At 41.6% G+C, this 6,500-nt stretch overlaps 1 pseudogene; it reads left to right on the top strand.

The window, feature by feature from the left end:
* Positions 1 to 206: 206 nt before the first annotated feature.
* LOC116642095 lies at positions 207 to 408 on the top strand (annotated as a pseudogene).
* The last annotated feature ends 6,092 nt before the right edge of the window (positions 409 to 6,500 follow it).

Below are 6,500 nucleotides of genomic sequence, written 5' to 3'. Positions count from 1 at the left end.
CACTTCCATGACTATATTATATAGCAAAAGAGATTTTGCAGATTATAATTAGGAAACCTATCAGTTGACTTTCAGTTAATCAAAAGGGAGATAATCTCAGGTGGGCCTGACCTAATCAGGTGAGCCCACAGAAGCGATAAGAAACAGCAACGGTGTTTTTCTGCTGGCCTAGAAGCAAACAGCCATGTTTTAAAAGCAGAGGGCCAAGCTTTGCGCAGTGGCAGTATCGTAGCCAATGAGGTTTATCCGAGGCACGATTATTGCTAATTAAAAGCAGAGGGCCATATGGCAGAGGCACTGAGAGTGGTCTATGGCCAAGAGCTAACAAGAAACATAGACCTAAGTCCTACAGCCACAAGAAAGACTCCATTGACAATCATTGAGCTTGGAAGAGGAGCTTGGATTTCAGATGAGATACCAGTCCCAGCTGACACCTTCATTTTAGCCTGTTAAGATCTTGAGCAGAGGGTCCAGCTAATTTACATCCTAACTTCTGATCCATGGAAACTGATTAATAAATTTGTGTTGTTTTAAGCCATTACATTTATTATAATTTGTTATAGTAGAGGAGATGCACACACACACACACACACACACACACATACATATACTCAAACCCTTACAATGTAAAAGAATTTTGGAGCATTAATTGGAGGAAAGCCTTATGGGAGCCTTCAGATTATACAGAAACTATAGTACGACCTACACTATATAGGTAGTATTATAAAACCGCCTACAAAAACTATTCATCATTCTCATGCCAAGTAGAAATCATTGAACTTTCAAAAAACTCTCAGGAGTCTTCCAGAGCAGTGTGTCACACTTCACTCTGCACACAAGTCCCTGAATTATCTTATGAAAACACAGGCTCTGGTTCAGTAGGTATGGATTGGGGCCTGAGATTCTGCATTTCTACCAAGCTCCCAGGTGATGCCAATACTGGTACTGGGAGTAATGACAGTCCAGATCCATCCCCTTTTTCCTAAAAGGGCTTTACCTAAGCCACAGCAAATGGTTTCCTAACAGGTTTTAGAGATTATCAAGGTGATACAATCTCCTTCCCAGTACCCAACACAGCCAAGGCCTTTCTATTTATGATCCATTCAAAAAGTGAAAGGGTACTGGGATTTGTCCATCTCAGAATTTAGATAACTAAGATTGAATTTAGCTGTACTTCTCTGACACAGGGCAGGTCACCGTGAGACCGGAAATCTTGTTGAAATGTACACCCAAGATTTGCAGCCTAGTCTAACCTCTATTCAAACTTCTGAGACTGTGAAATTAGGCTGGGATTCTCCACATTTATTATAAGATTCCTGGTATTTCCTGTTTCCAGTCAGGCTGGCAATATCATAAGCACAGTCTCTTTCGTGGTTTTTGGTACTTCCACTGACCATCCCAACTAGAATCAAGAAGAGTAAAATAGCACACAGAAGATGCAACGTTCAAAAAACTGTTGTGGAAAAATTTCATTTATGTAACCTCTAAAGAGGTTTCATTTGGTCTTCAGTGCAGTGGTAGAAGACAGGTAATTTCTTCAATTATATAAAATCACATGCCTGGTTTTCCTTCCCATCCCCGGTCACCTTCTAATATATTTCATTTCATAAGACTGAGTTTAATTCTAAATCTTGAGACTAGAAGGGAAGTTCTAGAGATTACCTGTCTGAGCTATTTGTAGCAAACCAACCACCATTGAATGCAAACCTGCTCGCTGACTTCTCTGAAGTTTGGGATAAACTGATAGTATCTCCAAAAGAGACTAGATAGTCTTATTGATTAGTGAGAAAGTTTTCTTGCTCATGCTGACTGAGGAGAAGCAGAAAAGAGCTAGAGAAGGAAGGATCTGGCCATAGCAGGAAAGAAGGAAACTGTGGTTAATTAAAAAAACAAAAGCAAAAACAAAGCCAAAGATACAGACTACAAAGATAATAGACTGCTCAGGCAGCCAGACAAATCCTTGAATCAAGTTGCTGATTCAAGTAGTAGACATTTGTCCAGACCAAGAGAAGGAAAATAGTAAAAGTGATCTTCAGAGGGGTGCCTGGCTGGCTCAGTCGGTTAAGCATCTGACTCTTGATTCCGGCTCAGGTCATGGTCTCAGAGTCATGGGATTGAGCCCTACATCAGGCTCTGCACTGGGTGTGAAGTCTGCTTAAGATTCTCTCTCTCCCTCTCCCTCTGCCCCTCCACCTCCCTAACCCCCCCTCAACTCACTCATTCTCTCTCTTAAAAAACAAAAGTGATCTTCAGAGAAGTACAAAGCCACACCCTCTTCTGAAAATTACCAAGTATTTCATTATCAGGGCCTAAATTACCCATATTGCTTGTCGATGCTAGTGAAGCATTTAGCATTACACTTATGGAGGCTGGCCTTATTGAATGTGTGCATTTTGGGGCAAGGAAGAGCTAAGAGATGAAAAGGAACTGCTTTTGGGATGTGGTGACAGATACAGAGTAGAGTTCCCATGACACTGACCAACCTTGAATGGCAGCAGCCTGGGAACTGGATACCAGGGTCTTCTACCTGATGTACCTCTTTCAAGCACTTCTTCCAGATTTGAAATCAGAGGTTGGATAGCCTAAAGCCAAGACAGGACTAATCCTTGGTGCCGCTTTTGGAAAGGTCTCTTCTTTTGCTCTTGAAGCAACCTTGGCACTATGCCCCAAAACCACTCTCAATGCCCAATTTCAGGCTTGGTGTGGAATTAGGGCAGCAAACCTAATGGGTCCTAATGCTGCCACACATATGCAAACATACACACTATACAAAAGATTCACAAAGGTGTGTACATTCATATATATGTATGTATGTATTTATGAATGTATGTTCACTTCTGGTAGCATAGACATGGCTGAAGGCTGAAGTGGTTCTAAGGAAATGGTCAGAGTACTAGTAAGGACCAGGCATTGAGGAAGAAGACTCAGAGTACAGAGAAGATGGGTAGGTGGCCCTACAGGGCACATGGAGTGATAGAACTCCTACCCAAGATGGAAGGTTTCACACTTGAGACCCATAATCCAAGCTCTTTTTTTTTTTTTTAATTTTCTTTATTAACATATAATGTATTATTTGCCTCAGGGTTACAGGTCTGTGATTCATCAGTCTTACACAATTCACAGCGCTCTCCATAGTACATACCCTCCGCAATGTCCATCCAAGCCCTTGGCTGCAAATTTACCACATAATAATCATACCCATTTGCAAAAATTAAAGTTCCCTTGACAAGTCTACCTCAGAATTCCCTGAGGCGTGTGCCTCTTATCCATCCATATGCCAATATGCCTGGATTACAGTGTGCCCTGTCCTCTTCCTGGAGGGGACTTTCCCTCTGCCAGCATCACATTGTTCAGCACTAACCAGACTCCCCAAATCTCCTATCCTTGCCTCTGCTTTCACAATGTCAGTGAAGAAGGGAGGAGAAATAAAACCACTTAGAGAAGCCACAAGTCTTTGCCTCTAATTACTTTTGCTTCTATAGCTCTGATTAACCTCAGTGTAAAACCAACAAGCTGTTGCAGTAAAACGTTAGGGTACATTGGTTAGCAATTTGAAACTTCATACAAGATGGCCATACAGGATCAATAGAAGTAAAAAGAAAGAAAGAAAAAGAGAAGGGAAGGGAAGGGAAGAGAAGGGAAGGGAAGGGGAGAGGAGAGGAGAGGAGAGAAGAGAGGAGAAGAGAAAGAAAAAAGAAAGAAGAAATTGTGCCTTACTCTGGGTCAGACAATGATAAACAGACCTCATGACTTCAGGGCTTCTCTGTGCCTTTCATCTGTGTGCCTGTCCACTTGCTTCCTGACACTTGGATCTATCCCTTACTCTTAACCTGCTCTCTTTAGCATACAGGGTTGGCTTGTGCAGGGTAAATACCCCAGATTCCCTTGAGTATTTGATTTCTAACTAGGATGGGGCAATGGGAAGCACTGGCTTTGGGGGCTAGGGCAGAAGAGAGGAAGAAGCTAGAATATTTCTCCTCTTTTCTCTTCTTCTTTCTTTTTTAAAGACTCATTTATTTGTTTTAAAGAGAGAGAGAGCATGTGCGGTGGAGAGGAGCAGAGGGCGGGGGAGAGAGAAACACAAGCAGACTCTGTGCTGAGCACAGAGCCCAAGGTAGGGCTAGATCTCACCACCCATGAGATCACAACCTGAGCTGAAATCATGAGTCAGATGTTTAGCTGGCTGAGCTACCCAAGTGCCCCTCCTCCTCTCTCTTCTTTGAGTGGTTTCTCAAACAGAGGTTGCAATTCCTCCATGACTTCATCTCCTGCCAGGTGGGATTTCCCCGGATCCCCATAAGCAACACCTGAGCTCTGCTAATACTGCCTCTCTGCTCTGTCCTCCAGCTCTGGGCATGGTAGTGTCTTCCTGCATTGTTCATCTTTAGACTGCCTCACCTTCCCTTGTTTTCAGTTCTTCCAACACCTCTCTAGTTTAGTTCCCATATTAAATTCTATTAAACCACCTTGTGTGGGTTTGATTTTCCTGAAAATCCATAATGGATACAACATAGTGACTTGTTTTATGACTCTCTGAGAGGAAGAATGAACATGCCCAAGATTTATTTCATCGTATTCCCTTCATTGTTGTGACTGTGTATTGACATCCTGCAGAAGGTGGCAGATCTTATTAGATATAGTTGCCTATTTTCCCAATGTCTACCTCCTAAACCCAGAATATTTTCACCTGAAATGAAGGACGCCTTCTAGGACATTGCATAGCCTCTGAATGCCAAAGATGACACAGCTAATCCCATAACTAAACCTCAAAAAAAAGGCTTGAGAGTAGGCATCCCAGTACTGAAGGCTAATTTCTAGAACCCGCATGGCCCATAAAGAATCAAGATCATCCATATGAGTCAATGACTTTGCTCCTCAAGAGTCAATTTGGAGAAGTGTATAGTCTACTGATTCCTAGAATCAGGCCCTCCAGGGCTGGCTCAGCTCTCAATACTACTTAGAATTTACACAGTATTTTCTATCTTCAAAGAACTATGCAGACATTAACCAATTATTCTGTTCTTGGCCCCACGCCGGGTTACACTATCAAGATTTGACAAACTCTTTGTACTCTCTGTAGTTCTGTAGGAATGTAGGTTTGTCTATCTCAATCAAAACTGAAGCCAAGCTGGGACCTTTGGCTGAAGGAAGCCTTGGTGATTTAATATTTAATACAAACATCCTGTCCTCATAATCTGATCCTCTTTAACAGAAAAAAAATAATGTCATTAGAACACAGTTGAGCAAAAAAGGAAAAAGGTTATAAACTTTGAAAAGAACAAAATAGTTAATGTTTGGAGCTTTTAAAGTGTTTTCAACAGACAGTTGTGCAGCTGTGATAACTTTGGAGAGGGGCTTTCACTTCAGCTCCTGTCATCTGCCTATGGGTGCTTAGTATTAAAGGTTTACGTTTTATTTACACTCTCCATGATGTGCAGATATTTTCTTTCCCTTTTGAATTTCCTCCTTCTTGCTTCCTCTTTGAGACTCTTTGGCCTTTCAGGCAGTGAGCTGATGAAGAGCAAGAGAGATTAGTCCTAGAAAATAAAACTGTCTGCTTAAAATGAGATCAAGTATTATGTAGGGAGCTGCAATCTGAACCTCTACACCTTGCTCTTTCTCTAGCCTGATGCTGACTTGAGAGACCACCTTCTCCCTCTAGGCCTTCCTCACTGCCTCTTCTAGAAGTCATGCTTCAAAAAATGGCCCTCTGTGATGGAAATCAAGGCAACTGGCTACCAATGCCAGAACTTCACTGTGGCAAAAATAGCCCCACTTTTCATCACACTTCTGAGCATTAGACATCTGGAGCATAACCAAGACCCACCAAATACTGCTTGCCATCTGGTCTTGATTTAAAAGCCAACCACATGGCATTTGCACTTCTCATTGACTGACAAGTTCAATTGCAAACCAACCTTGGCTTTCCCATCCTACTTGTCCATAGGACTTTAGATAAGCAATTTTGGCACTGAATATGCTCATAAATATCCTACTAGGAATGGAGCTATATGATCACCCCTAAAATATAAAGGGTCACCCCTAATAAACTTATGCCACAATCAAAGATAGAAAAAAATGGAGACAACTTTGGTTTCAAATAGCATTAGCAGTCAACAAGTTGCTATTTCATGGTGGGCACTTGGTGATTAAAGTTTCCACTGGATATTCAAGCACTGTTAATGGCTGACATTTACTAAAGCAAAGAAAAACAGAGGTTTGTAAGAATCCCAGAAAAATTCCCTCCCACAGATTCCCATACCCAAGATTCCATTTAACAATGTATTGAAATCATACTCTTACTTCAAGCCTTGACTCCAGTGATTCCAGTGTTCAGTGATTTCTTTTTGTTTCCTATATTATCTATCTTCTGTCTGTCTGCCTCTTTCTGTCTCTGTCTCTGTTTCTCTAGCTCTATCTCTGTCTCTGTCTCTCTCTCTCTATATATATATGTATATATATGTGTGTGTGTGTGTATGTCATACTGCTTTCTAGTATTA

The sequence above is a fragment of the Phoca vitulina genome, unplaced genomic scaffold, assembly GCF_004348235.1.
Source record: "Phoca vitulina isolate PV1807 unplaced genomic scaffold, GSC_HSeal_1.0 scaffold22, whole genome shotgun sequence".
NCBI lineage: Eukaryota > Metazoa > Chordata > Mammalia > Carnivora > Phocidae > Phoca > Phoca vitulina.
The sequence above is the reverse complement of the archived record's forward strand: the minus strand, read 5'-3'. Positions and strand labels throughout refer to the sequence as shown.